Here is a 15,812-nt window from a genome sequence, read left to right on the forward strand (position 1 = left end):
GGGAGAAAGGGTTGGGGAGAGAGAGGGATGCAACACTTGAGAGACTATTGAATGCTGAGAATGAACTGAGGGTTGAGGGGGAAGGGGGAGGGGAGAAAAGAGGTGGTGGTGATGGTGGAGGGCACTTAAGGGGAAGAGCACTGGGTGTTGTATGGAAAACAATTTGACAATAAAATATTATGGAAAAAAATAAATAAAATAAAATAAACATTGAAAATAAAAAAAAAAAAAGAAATATGCTCCCGAGAAAGGTAAAATGGGAGGGGGCCATCCAGATGATAGAAAGATCCATGGTCAAGGGTAGGATTGATGAGAAAGTATGGAACGTTTGGGTGAAAAGAAGAAATTTTCCTAGCTCAGAGAGAAAGAAGATTGACTTTGTACTAAAACAGTCTTGAAAAGAAAATGGAGATGTTTATGTGAGCAGAAGATTCTTGAATGATCTTGATTTAATGCATTCTAATCATACATAAAAATTTGCATCTTCTGTGATATTTGCCATAAAATGACACTACCAATGAAAATCTAACATCTCATTAACTAGATTAACTGAATTATATGAAGACATATGACAAAGACACAAACTTCCAAAACACATTTCTTCCTCAGCCATTGATTCACTTGTTATTGGTCATAAATTTGAATTTAAAAACTTAGAGATCTAATTCAGTGTCAGAAATGCTGTAGCTTTAATTATTTGCATAGTGATCCTGATGTAAAATTCTGCAGAAAGCAAAACAGAAAACTGGAGTCCAGTTGAATGTCAATTCTGCTAATTCCCATTCATGTACAAATATCTGATTATATTCATATAATGCAGCTGGGTCCACTTTCATCCTTAATGAAAAGAAAATTTCACTCAAAGGATGTGAAAACAGGCATTGAAAATTCAAAGTATGTTTTTCTAGAACATTCACAAGAACTAAGATTCTCCTATTGCTTGTTTCACTTGTTTGCTTTTTTGTTTGTACTTTGTTGTTATTTATTGTTTATGTATTGTTATTTGTGAATGTTTGTTATGGCTATGCTCTTGGAATGAAAACTCCAAACAGGACAGAAAGGGAGGCCATAAAATTTAAATCCCCTCCACCCTCACCCAGTGTATTATCAGTTTCCCTCCCAGGAGGCAACAGGTGACATCAGTGCTCAGAGAACCTTCTGAGAACTACTATGTACATGTAGTAGCAGTTAGTAACTGAATTTAGCTACATATAGAAGAAAGCCCAAATAAGGATTATTTAGAAGGTAGCGATTTATTTTTCTCTCATCCAAGAGGAATCCGGAGGCAGGCACAGCAGGCCTGTAATGACGGCTCCACTATCATTGGAGACTCAGGATCTTTATATTTCGTCCTCAGTATTCTTGGGACACGATTTTCATCCTGAAAGGCACTTCATGATCACAATATGGTGGCTAGAGTGAAATCTATTACATCAAGATTCCAGCCAAGAAGGAAGAACAAAAGAGCAAAACAAAAAACAAAAACAAACACAAAAGAGCTGGCCTCCCAACAGCCAACTCTTTCTAAAGAAATGTAAAGTCCCATACCACATCGAATTGAAAGCCCTGTCTGAGGGGATAGATTTTAATCTGGTTGCTTTCCCATTCCCAAACATTGGGATTCTGTTGGCAAAGAAAAAAGGAAGAACAGACATGTAGTAGCAATCTACTACAACATACAACCCAATAGGCATATGTAGTCTCTTCCCCCACATTTTTTAAACAAATAGTGGCATATTAGAAATACCCACATTACTTTTGATTGTATCCACTACATTTATTAGATTTTAGTAGGACGAAAGGACCAAACCTGGAGCCATTCCTCTGAAAGACAGGTCCTCCCTGACCCCAACTGCTCATAATTAATTACAGTTGCTTCCTTCACTTCTTGCTGCTCAAAGAGCAGTCTGCAAACCTGCAACTGTAGTATCCCTAGAGCTTGCTGGAAATGCAGAATCTGAGGCCCCACTTTATATATATTAGGTTCAGAATTTACAGTTTAACAAGATCCCAGAAATATGTATGTGTGCTTGAGTTTAGAAGCAGTGTGTACTTTCAACCCTTCTAAAGTCCCACCTTAGTGGGACTTTATCAGGAGCCCTCTCCCCGCTGGCACCCAGAGACTGGAAGCAATTCCATGTCCTAAGATGGATATCTGTAAGAACTTTGTTTAAATAAGGGCCAGTGTGAGTATCAGCTGTACACTTACTAATCTATTCCTAATTGTGCCTTCGGTCACCAGTTCTGGTTCCTTCCTCCAATCCCTACTCCTTCTCTCCTAAACTGGAAGGAAGGTGGCTTTCAACTCCACCTACTTTTCTCCTTAGTTTCTAGATCCTCTTTTCTCATGGAGCTGTTCTTCTTCCTGTTACCTTAACTCTTCTTCAGTGAGCCTTACTTCATTTTAATCCTTCAGCCAAGATCTGAAGATCAGCCAAGATACCTCTGAAGTGGTATCACTACCCCCAAAGCCTGACTCCTGGCCTTCTTTGCTTTTTTGAGTCAGGACAGCCTTGGCTAGTGACAATAGTCAGGATCAGAGATGACTTTGGTACTCTCCTGAACTTTGTTTTGGAAGCCACTTTTCCTCCCCAGATCTCAGGCCGATTTTTCCCACCCTAAGTTTGTGCCACACCTGGAATGTTCCTGTTTGTTCTCTTTTACCCAAGGAGATGTCAGCATAACACCCACAGGACCATGCTGCTAATGTCAAAAAGTGACTTGTTGCTGAGTCCCACCATTGACCGAGAGTCTTTTGGTCCACTATTGCCACAGCAAGAATTGTTTGTAGATGCCGTGGCCAGGCTGAAAAATAGCAGTAGATTTAGTGGCCCCAGTGGGGAAGGAGATGGGGAAGCCTGGCACAACCGAACACTCACAGTCAAGTAGGAATGCAGTGCCAATGCCATGTGAATTTGGGTAAGTAAAAAGGCCGTTAGACTTGACAAAATGTAGGCTGTTAACCTTTAAAGGAGCAATCTCAGCAGAAAAATAGGGCCAGAAGCCAAACTGCAGTGAATTAAGGAAGTAATGAAAAGCAAAGGAAAGGAGGCAGCTGATAAAAACGTTCATTTCAGAAATTTGTGGGTAAAAGGAAGAAGCTGTAAAGACATAACAGAATCAAGTGACATTTTTGTAAGATAAGAGAGAACTAAACATTTCTGAAGGCACAAGAAAAAGAGTCTGTGAAAAGAAGATATTGCTGACAAATTCAAAAGAGCAAAAGAAAGATCTTTGAAAATCAAGATAAGAAAAAAAAGTGAGGGGGGGGTTCTTAAAGAGGAAAGACTTCCTATCCTCAGACACATTAAGAAAGTATGACAGAAACATGTCGAATGGAAATACAGTAAGTTGTGTCTGAGGATAGATTCATTGGTTTACTTTAATTGTCTTACACTCAACAAAGTAATAGACAAGATTAGGGAATGTGTTGAGGTAAATGTGGAACTCGTAGAATCCAAGAGTTTCATTGTAGAAAAAGCTTATGGAACAATCTACTAATATACTCTCTTCATTGGAAAAGATAGGAAACCATGTATGAAAGGAGAACCCTATTTGCCAAGACAGGTTTAAAAGAGTCTAGTGGCTGTCACGATTTTATGCTATCTAGAAGAATCCCTGAAGATCCTGAGCTAGAGATAAAGACAGAATTTGTCAAGTAAATGAAACTGAAGCTAAGGCCAAAGCCAACATCAACTCCAACTTCAGAGTGGAGAGGAAAGCCAGAGTTGAAGCTGAAGAAGTTCAGTGTAATTTATTCGTAGGACCTGAGCATGATAGCTTGAGCACTTCACTTTGTGATCCAAGAGCAGGAGCAAGAAATGAGAAACAAAAGTAATACTGAGCTGGGGCTTAGTGCAGTCTGTCAATGAACAAGGAGGGGGGCCCAGGGCTGTGGGGAGAGCAGTAAGAAGTGACTCGCCTCATTCAGTGAGGAGCCTCTGATATAAACATCTTCATCTTCCCAGATCTTGCCCAGAAGTGTGTTCTTGCCCGGTTTGAACTGTGTCAAAAGCATAGGTCTTTGTAGACTAAAGATTTATGATTGATTCCTGATTCTACCAATAACTAGCTGTGAACCCTGAAGCAAGTTATTCGGACCTTGGGTTCCTCATTCACAAAAGAGGGATTATAATACTCATTTCACAAATACAGTGTGAAAATTAAATTTCCAAGAACTTAGCACCAAGTCTAGCCCCCAGTAAATATTCAAAATGTAGCTACAAATGGTCCCATAGATCTCTTCTTCTCATGGGATGTAAACATACATTATGATATGTAAGGAGATATAATCTGTCTTGAAGTATCAAATTATTACTATAAAAATAGCAGTATAATATATGTCCATCCAGATATTTTCTATGATTCTCAATAATGAATGAAACCATTCTCTCAGTTCACCTCTCACCTGGAGAAAGGTAGAAAACTATCCAACTTGGTAGGGAAGATACACTTTCTGTAATGATTCTGAAGGAGGTAACTTTGGGGGACCTTGAATGCCACTGTAAGATGCCAAATTTTTAAAGTTCATTGAACACCATTCTGTCCAGCTGAGTTTCCATGGCACCAGAGCTACTTCCCATACTGTTTCTCCTTTTTAGGGCAGAGTAGGGAGACCCAGTTCTAATTACCACTGAACCAACCCTAATGCCTTCCTCTTACATTGTCCATACAGCAGAATAGTTTCAGTCTGATAACTGATAAAGCAGAACTAAAACAGGAACTCAGTAGTCAGGCACATTGTCAACTATTCTCATCCTTAAACACCTGAAATAGAAGCAGAAGTGCCATTTAATTGCACTCACAACTACATGAATAGTGTAATTTATTTTTGATTTAGGATTTTAGTGACTGTAGTAGGTATACAGAGATTTTTTTAATTAAAGTATAAATTAGTCTTTAAAGCATCTAGAAATTTCACTGGCTCCTGAAGTAACATATTTTAAACCAAAACAATTGGATGAAAAAATAGTTTTTAAAGTTGATTTTTATTTCTTTTGAAAGAGAGATAGAAAGCAAGGAGGGAGGGACAGGGAGAGAGGAAGACAGAACCTCAAGCAGGCTGCACACTGTCAGCCCAGAGCCCAACACAGGGCTTGATCTCACAAACCATGAGATCCTGGCCTGGACCAAAGTCAAGAGTCAGACTGAGTGAGCCAGAGACTGAGCCACCCAGATGCCCTGAAAAAAAAAGTTTTCAAACTCCTTTCTTTCAGTCTGACCCTCCTAATGCAGCCTAAATGCCTTTTATGAGTAACATTCCAACCCCCCAATTTTTTCTGGAGTCAGCTCCTTTCTGGAATTTGGTTAGGTGTGAACATTCTTCACCTCAGTAGAGGTTGGCAGTTACCCCTGAGATGCATACCTTGAAAGGACCAAGTTGGAACGATGACGCTTGCTGAGAGGAGGCGCTGGCAGTACAGAACTGCTCCTGTGAGAACCCACAGCCAGTTGGCGCTGACCCGCACTGGTAGTTCATGGCTCCATTCGAAGGGTTTGGGCTGTAACACCTTAGGTGCGGCTCGTATGACCCAGTGCTATCCCCATCTTCCAGAAATCACACAACCAATTTTCATCAGTGGTAGGGAACCAAGATTTTACCATGGAGTTTCTTTATGTTTTTCTTGCTTGACCCAGGCAACTGTCCCACTTTTCCAAAATACGAATACCACAAATTTTAGAGCAGAAAACTTACCACCATTCTTGCCCCACCTCAAAATGGAATAGAACATTAAAACCATTACAGGGTAACTGTAAATAATAAAGATGATAGAACTCTTAGAGGTCAACATAGACTTTTGAACAATAAGTCAGAGTGATTTAACCTTGCTTCCTTTTTGGTCATGATTTCTAAGCTCTGCTTGGATTCAAATACATGAATCTCGACTATTGATCTCCACATGTTATAGGAAATAATAATGGTGTTGGCCCACTGGACTGAAAAGTATCTAACAAAACAAAGGAGAAGTCTAAAAACTCCAGACTATTAGACACAAGAATTCTGGAACTATTTTATGCTCTTGACCCACATTTTTGACTTCTTATCCTTTAAAAAATGCTTTTAAAGGTTGAAACCATCATTTTAAAAGAACACAGTGTGTGGCGAATAATGTGTTAAGTAGAAAGGTGGATAGCACTTAATTCTATATAAGGATTACTATGAAAAATAATACTGCCTTTTTGGGAATAATGCTATAAAAGAGTTTTTAACTGTTTGGCTAAGTAAATGCAGCTCTGAGCTATAGAAGAACTACATATAGAACAGCAATAAGGAGAGGGGTTAATATCATGAACTAAACAGCCACAGTGTCACTTCCTACCTAAGGGGTTCGGGAATAAGTTAATTAATTTCGATGCCTCAATGTTCTCATCAACACAATGGAGTTAATAAAGAACTTAACTCATAGTGATGTAAGGACTTGATGAATTAATGAACATATAGTGCCCAGAATAGAATCCAGCTAAGACCTGTACAAAGCAATAGATATCCACTATCTTAGTAATCCTCATAATAATCAAAGTAGTATGATCATTATCTCCATTTTACAGATGAGGAAACTGAGGGTCAGAGTTAAATACTTTGCCCAAAGTCATTCAGGTAGTAGTACCAAAGCCAAAATTTGAAATGAGATCTCTCCAACCAGAAGCTGAACTCTTGACACCATAACCATCAACTGTAAGGTTGGCAAGGGCTCCCAGGAACAAGACTAAAAATCATCCTAAGACCTGGATACTTCAAAGCAAGACTACCAGCAACAGTAACCTCATTTGTTCCCCAAGTGTTAAATGGAGCTCCTTGATTCCTCGCTGTTAGAACATCATTGGTCCCAGGACCAAGGTGAAGTTGTTCCGGCAGTCAGGATAGAAGAAATACAGAGGCTCAGAACCAAACAGGGTGCAGGAACACCACACAGGCAAAGTGACAGTAGACAGTACTCAGCATTCATTTAACAGGTCAATCAGTGGAGGTCAAGTGGTCCATGACGTGAGATACTTCCCCATCCTTGACCCTGAGTAGAGGGCCACTGAGCTGCAGCAGGAATGATGAAGTATGGGCAGGTCCTAGCTATGCATCTGGCTTACTCAAATGTCCACTAGTTACAAAAGCTGGTATGCCTCGGTACCATGGCCAGTTTCTCATACATAATTCCCTGAGGCAGTCTCAGATCTGGGCCACAGCATCATCAGTCTCCTTCTGACTCCTGTTCAAGGAGGTAGAATTGCCTCCATCTGCTAATTCAGCCAAGTGGATCTTGGACATTTCACTGCATGGAACTGTCTGCTCCATCCCTCAAACAAAATAAGAAGCCTCTGTAAACCTCGTCTAATGACAGAGAAGCAGGTTTCCATATTGCAAAATTTCTCTCCTCAAATTTCACAGTCACATCTGAGCAGAAAAATGCCTGTCCTGAGATCTACAAACTAAGGATACCCACATATAACTCGGTTCGCAACAGTGGGCTAAGCAGTCTGTTGAGGTTATATACCTGCTACTGGATGACTGGAGCAGGACCCACAGTAGATGGGGCTCCGGATTTAGCCATTTGGAAATAGCTTCATTGGTGGCTGAGCCAGCCCCTCAGTGAGTAGCAGATGAGCAGTGGATGGACTTATGGACCAGAATGCCTATAGGGCTATGACTAGATGATTAAACATAGGGCTCAGAGCACAGCTGCTCTGCCACCCACTGCCTTCCACTGGGTGCTCTAGGGGTCTCAATTCTCAACACATGTCTATTTGAAGATAGACATCCCACTGTTGGGTTATGTGGTCTGTGGCAAGCTTGATCTGAGGGTGCGTTTGGAAAAATGTCTCTCCAGAGAACCTGAGGGCACCCCAACATGAGAGGGGCACAAAAAGACTCAGTATATTCTAGAAAGCCAGACAGAATATTCAGAATGAGTCATGAGAACAAGACGTTTGAGCTGACAGAGACTGAAGTCAGCAGCTCAAGATGGGAACAGGGGACAGAAGGTCATACAAGAAGTCTGAGGCCAATCTGAGTGGACATAGGTGGAGAGGAGGGCTCCTGTCCAAGACCAGATTTTACTCCAGTTTCCCGATCCTGATTCCATCTAAAAGGTCAAGTGGGGAAGAGGCAGAGTTCCATGAACGCTGGCTTATTATTAAGTCCACATAGCCAGGAAGACAGGTATGCTCACCTGAGACCTCCTTCACCACATTCTGACACTATCACAAAAACAACTATTTATCACCAAACTATATTCATATTAACCTCACGTATTTAAAAATTCAGCTTTAGTTTGTGTTTAGGATTGTAAAACAGGTAAAACTACATGAAATTTTCCTCAATAGAAAGTTTTCTTCAAATTACCTCTTAATACTCAGATACTAAAATCCTACCCAACTCTTCATATGATGCCATTGAATTGGCAGTGGACACTTAGAAACACCCTAGATGAAATTATCTATTTGAACAGGTACATTTGTTTGTTTCTTTCTTTCTTTCTTTCTTTCTTCTTTCTTTGTTTAAACAATGCTCTTATTCCTCAACAACTTGCCACCAGAAATGCACTATCTGACAACAATGCTCTTTGCAAATCAGAGTAACATTTGTGTCCTCTATAATATTGCTGAGCTGGTGTGTGCAGAGTCTGCATCACAAAAGCATGTCATTAAAAGGCTTATCTTCCTTGGTAGAAGCCAGCAACCTATTAGTTTTCCATTTTGACTGTCTACACTAGTGCTTCCCATACACGTAAGGGCAATAAATCCCCAAAGCCTGAATAAATGTGATGCTGTTGCTGTTGTGCATTTTTATGGTCATCTTGGAGAAAACAACTTATTTCCATATTCATTGATTCATTTGGAGCCCAGTGTGCCAGTGGGACTCTTAGGAGATTGAACCAAATGTCTTCAAATAATTTCAGGCTTCGCTTGGCGTAGGACACTTCCATAAACAGATATAACTCTAATTCTGGATTCCTGAAGGAAAAGTATGAGCAGCTTGATTAAAAACAAATAGGTTAAGGCTCCCTAGGATTCACACTCTTCCCAGAGTGATCCATATACATAAAAAAGCCAGTCCCTCCTACAACTTCTTCCCCTGAGGGTGCTAAGATCTTAGATTTCTGTTCTGTTAGGCATGCAAGAGAAAACAGATGGACGTGGGTGATAGTTGCACAAAAAGACCCTCCTGGGAGTCATAGAGAAAGAAATGTGTCCACACAGCACTGTGAGATGAGACTGTCCACCAGCTGCCTATTCTTCAGTCTCAAGGTTTTTTGATCACTCCGTAGAAAGGAAGGATATGTCTGCTGTCCAGTCCAAAACTAAGGGTGACCCATGGTACAAAGTTCAACCTCACTCCTTCTAGGAGAGTCAGAAGATTCTCAAATTGGTAACCAACCCTAAGTTATGTGTCTGGTCATTCTGTTGTCTGTCACTCTGACATGACGAGACCAGGGCATTCTGAATTCTGGCTTGCTGTGAGAATTGGAGCACTGCTATACTTCATGAAAACCACTATGTCTCTTCAGTCAAGTGGCTGAAAAAGTCTTACTCCATTATACTTATTTCTCCTCTCCCTGCTGAAGGAAGCAGCATGTATTCAGGAATACATTAGCTACTTTCAATATACTTTAACTGTTTGGTTTCATGTAAAACCAACCAATAGTTAACTCATAAGTGAAAATAGCCTAATCTCCTTTTTCTTCCTAAATGTTAGGTTCCACCCATCTGTCTAAGATAGTACAGTCATTGGCTTGTTCTCATGTTTCTTATGTGACCGAGATGTTATCACAGCAAAACCGAAAAATCTATGGGACTTATCAAATCAAGACAACAGGTGTTGATGCACACAAGAAGAGTTGGCTTTTACTTTGACTGAATGACAGGGTGACCCCTGTGAGAATTTCAGGGTTGCTAATGTGCTGGAATTCTGAAATTCATCTACTTCATTCCAGCCAAACTCATTTCCCTCCGCACTTTGCTTTGAAATACAGTGCTTCTCATCATTTACTTTCTCAAAAATGTTTAGTAAGTACCTTCTTCGTACCAAGCAAAATGCTAAGTTTCAGGAATGCAAAGTAAAGTTGAGAAGAAGTTCTCACGTTGTGAGAGCCTAGCAGTGGAGACAGACATGCAAGTAAGATAGATAAAATATGCCTCAATCAAAGAACATGAGGCTGTGCCTACATAGTGGAAGGAGTAGATCTTCCTAAAGGAACGAGGGCAGGACTCTGAGGATGTAGACTTTGCCTCAGCTGGCTCAGAGGGACCCTGCCTTCAAGGACCTACTGGGAAGATAACAAATGAGCACATAGCTTTAACACAAACCAGTACTGGGTACTGCCATTAGAGATGTAAGAACAAAGTACTGAGAGTTCAGACCAGAGGTGTATCCACTGGAGAGATCAAAGAAAGTGACATTTACAACAGGGCTCAAAGGATGAGAGGGTCTTCACAAGCAGAGATGTGAGAACAGTTTAGGGGGTCATGGGCAAGTGAAGAATCAGGTATGTTCAGGGAGTTGGAGCACAGGTCATGGCAGAGAAGAGTGGGGGATAAGCCTTGAAAGCCAAGTTGAGGCAGGATTATAGAGGACTTGGAAGCGGATAAATATGATGTGTGTTTGGCCAGGTGAATAATCTATGTTCTTTATTTCCCCAAATTGTGAATCATGATTTAAGGAAAAGCTTGTTCCCACTTTGTTTTTTGATCACTCCGTAGAAAGGAAGGATATGTCTGCTGTCCAGTCCAAAACTAAGGGTGACCCATGGTACAAAGTTCAACCTCACTCCTTCTAGGAGAGAGTCAGAAGATTCTCAAATTGGTAACCAACCCTAAGTTATGTGTTAATACAAACATGCTGTATTAATTTCCACCTTTAAGAAAAACAAAAACAAAACAAAAAAAAAATCTTAGTGACATCACATCTCTGTCCAGCTCTTGTTCCGTTCTCTACTCTCCTTTTCTAAAACTCTTTGAAAGAATAACTAACATCTTATTTTCTCTTAAACCCACTCTGGTCATATTTTTGCCTCATCCTCCACCAAAACAACTCCATCAAGGTCATCCATGTGCTCCACACTGCCAGTGCAGTTGTCAAGGTTCATTGTCATTGACCTGCCAAACACCTTTGACACAGCTGATTGCCCTTGACTTCTTACATCACTGTAGCTCTCTAATCAGGCCTTTTCAGTCTCTTTTTGACTTCTTGACTTCTCTCTAAACCCTAGATGTCATAATGTTCCAGAACTTCATCCTTTGACACCCATCTCTAACTTCACTCATTTCTTTAGCATTCTAATCCAATCATATGGCTTTAATTTCTTTATTTATTTTTGAGAGACAGAGAGAGACACAGTGTGAGTGGGGGAAGGGCAGAGAGAGGGGAAAACACAGAATCTGAGGCAAGCTCCAGCCTCTGAGCTGTCAGCACAGAGCCCGACGACACGGGACTCAAACCAATGAACCATGAGATTATGGCCTAAACCAAAGTCAGATGATTAACTGACTGAGCCAACCAGGCACCCCCACCTATAGCTTTAAATGCCATCTATAGATATACTGATAACCTCCAAATTTATAATCAGTCTTTCCCTCAACAATTTCTCAGGATTCTGTTTTCAGCAAACAACCTTAAGGAATGAGGTAACTTCTCCCCCATCCTACCCCAACACACAGTAGGCTTGCTTCCAATTACTGTAAAAGTAGCTCAGGGTTTCTCTCCTGTGACACAACCCACTGTATGTGCAGGGTCCTTCATGGCCAAAGGGGAATATGGCAGAGATATGAAGCTCATCCGGCTGCGGAGCTATGAGTAATAACGTCCTTTGTCTCTGACCCATGAAACAGTAACAGACTAACTCATTAGCTTATAGAGTAAAATCCCTAACCCTGCAGTTCTTTACATTAGGTAGCTATGTTTCCTTTATAAGTACTTAACACCTTAACCCAAATTAAAAACCCAAATAAAAACTTAAAGTGTATAGAAGTTTTCAAATTACACATAGAATTTGCAAGTTTTCAATTTAATGACTTTCATAAGGATAAAGCTCTACACAGAGTGAAGTGTGTCAGCCTCTGCCCGACTCCTGCAGGTGGCTTTGGACAAGACCTTTCTAGACTCATTATGGAACTGAAGAAAAATCGACTAACAAGGGACATTTTAGAGCCTGGTGATAAATAGAGAAGCTTCTGTCATTCCTTAAGGAATCGCTTAAACATTAACGCTTAAACATTGGTGTGAATGCTGGGAAATCTAGGAAAGTAGTTGAGGAGTTATTTTCATTCTAGGATCCTTTTGGCTTCCTTCAAACCCACTGATTCTTTCACCCTAAGTAAGGCAAGGCCTGCACAAGCTCTTCTGAGTTTCTCAGATGAGCTTTTCTCACTCATTTGTTGCACATAAAAGTGATCCCTTCAGACACTCTTGCTTTTAGAAACGCCTCATTTCTGTGACTGACTCTACGATTCACAAGCAACAGGACACACAGCCCATAGCTGTCATCCTATGTTCTACAATCCTTACACAAGGCCTGCAGGGCAAAACAAATCCATTGCATATCCAAATCCTACTTGCAAAAACTAACCAATCCCTTCCACAAGAAGTGGTGTTGGAATCTTGTCATAAGCCATCTACATTCACTTACTATACCCAAAAAATGGAGTTTATGCAGTCAGAATTTACAATACATAGGAGAAAATCATTTTAATGTTACAACCATAGAGATGGATAATTTTAATGGAAAAGAAAAGTGTCTTTAAAATGACCAACTCCTTCAGAACTTCACTTAAAGCGGACATAATCAGGACAATCCTGGTATTAATTATTTTGTGTATCTCTGCTGTTGGCAAGAGGCATGTGATTCCATTTCTTGGAGATAAGCAGAAAGCCACAGGGACTATTTCAGCTCATATTCTGGGAAACCAAGAACTACACAACACTAAGCCATCAACAAATTGGTGATTAACATGATGTCTAGACAGGTTCTCATGAGAATAATATTATTAATTAAGCAGCAGTTTGGTTAATCACGATAGCAAAAGTAATTTTTGGAATAAATATTTTATTAGTGTGCCCATCAATGAAGCAAAAGTAAAAGGATATATGCTAATTAATTCATCTGTTGTAATACTGAGATTAAGGCTGGCAACTTCTGCTTGAGGGCCTGGAGAAGGAGCTAATATTTCTAGGATGGCACATCTTTATCTTACTGTTTCCAGCTAATGGTACTGTATATTTCAATTACCTAGCCAAAATTCCTTTCTTGCCATCTATCAAGATACTATTACGTCCCATTAGTGAATAATTGAATTTGACAAATTTTCTGTTGCTATGCATTTATCTTTTCTTTTAAAATAGTATTCTCCCAATTCATCAGTAACAAAAACGTCACTGAATGAAGAAAGATAGTGAGGTGTAACTGGAATTAAGACCCTGATCTTTCTTTCCATCAGTCAAAAGACTCATTTGGAAAAGAAATAAATATATTGGCCAGTTCTCTTCAGTACATAGACAATAAATCTTTTCAGAAAACATAGTTAACCCAATATTTTTAGCATTTTCCACAGCCCTAAAACTACAAGGAATAACTATAAGATAATCAAACAAGTAAAAAAAAAAGTATTTCTGGAAAAAATTATTCAAATGAGCTTCTCTCTTTTGTCTTAAAAAAAGAACGTCTATGGGACCTTCCAGGGTGATGAACAATTGGGGATTTGGGGACAGTGGTGCCCTTGAGGAAGATGGATGCTCTGTACTTTCCTCCCACCTTGCCCCATGCATCTCTGCATCATCATCTGGCTATCCCTGAGTTAAATCTTTTTATACTAAACTAGTAATCCCACCTTGCCCCATGCATCTCTGCATCATCATCTGGCTATCCCTGAGTTAAATCTTTTTATACTAAACTAGTAATCTAGCAGATGGCCTCAGGCTATAAAAGGACCTAAAGAATACCTTTAGTACAGTCAAAGTGATGCATGAAAACTCAAAGGGAATGTCAGAAACCCTACAGGAAGTCTACAACAGTGATTGGGATAGTCATGAGAAACCAATGATCATTGTCGGAAAGAATGTTCTCCTTTGGGAAGACTACGAAGAGAAAAGAGCTGAACAGACTTTGAGGACTATGGACTGCTATGGAGCCCCGGTCAGTGAGATGATGGAAAGACTCTCCAAGTGGGTTGGAAATTCAGGGACTGTGACAGTGCCCAGCGCCACTTGGAGGTGTGCAGAATACGAAAAAGACAGATGAGGTTAGTATGGCCAAGGCTGAGGAAGAGTTCATCAAAGCCCAGATTGTGTCTAAGTAGCTGAACCAGGAACTACTAAAGGAGCTGCCTAATCTTTATAATAGTCTTACTGGCTGTTATATGACCATCTTCCAAAACATTTCCAAGCTGAGGAACATTTTCCACCAGGAGATGAGCAAACTCAACCACAATTCTATGAAGTGATGAGCAACGTGCAGAAGCAACATTCCAGTCTTGTTGATGAAAAAACCATCAAACAGCAACAGATGCTCTTTGGTCATCTCTTCCTTGGTTTGAACCTCTGCATTCTGAGCCTTGTGACCTCACCACTTCCTCTGCATTTTCCTAAAAGAGTGAAAGGAAATCCCTCTCAGTAAGTGAGGAAAAGCTAGAATCTGATCCTGCCCAGTCTGGAGGTGAATTCCAAGTTCAGGTTCCTAATCTACAGGGTAGTCACAAACACCAGAAGGATTGTTCTCTGCATTGGGAATTTTAGCTTTTGACACTGGGACAGCAGAGAAGTTTCCTTCCAAATGTTATTTTATAAAGGGAGGAGGGGATAGACTTTAACAAAAGAGAGAAAAGTAAGAAGATAGACTATATAACCACTATTGAGGTATCTATTTTTCAGCAAAGTACTTACAGTAATTTTAGACTAGACTAGCTGCATTGACAATTGTGTCCTTCAGGAATTGTGGTGTCTCTGGCTCCCTAAAATAAAAATTGCCTTCTCAGCATAGGAAGTACAGAAAACAATATGAAAAACTAGAAAGCCTACACTCTAGCACCTGCATTTATTTAACCACTAGTATCCAAGGATAAACTACTTCTGTGTCATTATATGATTAATTAACTAAAAGTTAATGTATTTTCTGATGCTATAATTAACAAAACAATTTAGTATTTAAATAGAATTATAGTCTCAGAGCATTTCAAGCAACTAAGTACATGATTGGTATTTAATTTACAATTAACATATTTTGATTCCTTTTATGGCTCTTAACTATTAAAATAGTCATAGTAATAATGAATGCTGTTACAAATTGCTCTTTAAATAGTCAAAACATAAAAATATATGTTATGAATAATCTGTGGCAATTTTAAAATATAAAGACTGTAAATTCCAAATCAAAATCCAAGTGAAATGTCTAAAAACTTTTTCCCATTTTTGTGTTTTGTTTTAGAAAGCAATTGCAGCTGTGTAGAGGTGGGAAAGGTCTTTAAAATCACAACTATGGGGTGCCTGGGTGGTTCAGTCCGCTAAGCATCCAACTTCAGCCCAGGTCATGATCTTTTGGTTCGTGGGTTCATGCCCTGCATTAGACTCTGTGCTGACAGCTCAGAGCCTGGAGCCTGCTTTGGATCCTGTCTCTCTCTGGTTCAAAAATGAATAAACATTTAATTTTTTTTTAAATCACAGCTATTATTTAAAAGCAAGATTTCTTGGGCACCCTCCTACACTGTTGGTGGGAATGTAAACTGGTACAGCCCCTCTGGAAAACAGTGTGGAGGTTCCTCAAAAAACCATCGATAGAACTCCCCTATGACCCAGCAATAGCACTGCTAAGGATTTACCCAAGGGATACAGA

General features: G+C 39.9%; 1 protein-coding gene across 1 annotated transcript in view; it reads left to right on the top strand.

Annotated features, from left to right (window-relative positions):
* Positions 1 to 15,812, top strand: part of NKAIN3 (sodium/potassium transporting ATPase interacting 3) — a 283,429-nt gene that overhangs the window by 233,386 nt on the left and 34,231 nt on the right. The gene's annotated exons all lie outside the window — the stretch shown is intronic.

This window comes from Suricata suricatta, chromosome 15 (genome assembly GCF_006229205.1).
Source record: "Suricata suricatta isolate VVHF042 chromosome 15, meerkat_22Aug2017_6uvM2_HiC, whole genome shotgun sequence".
NCBI classification, from domain to species: domain Eukaryota; kingdom Metazoa; phylum Chordata; class Mammalia; order Carnivora; family Herpestidae; genus Suricata; species Suricata suricatta.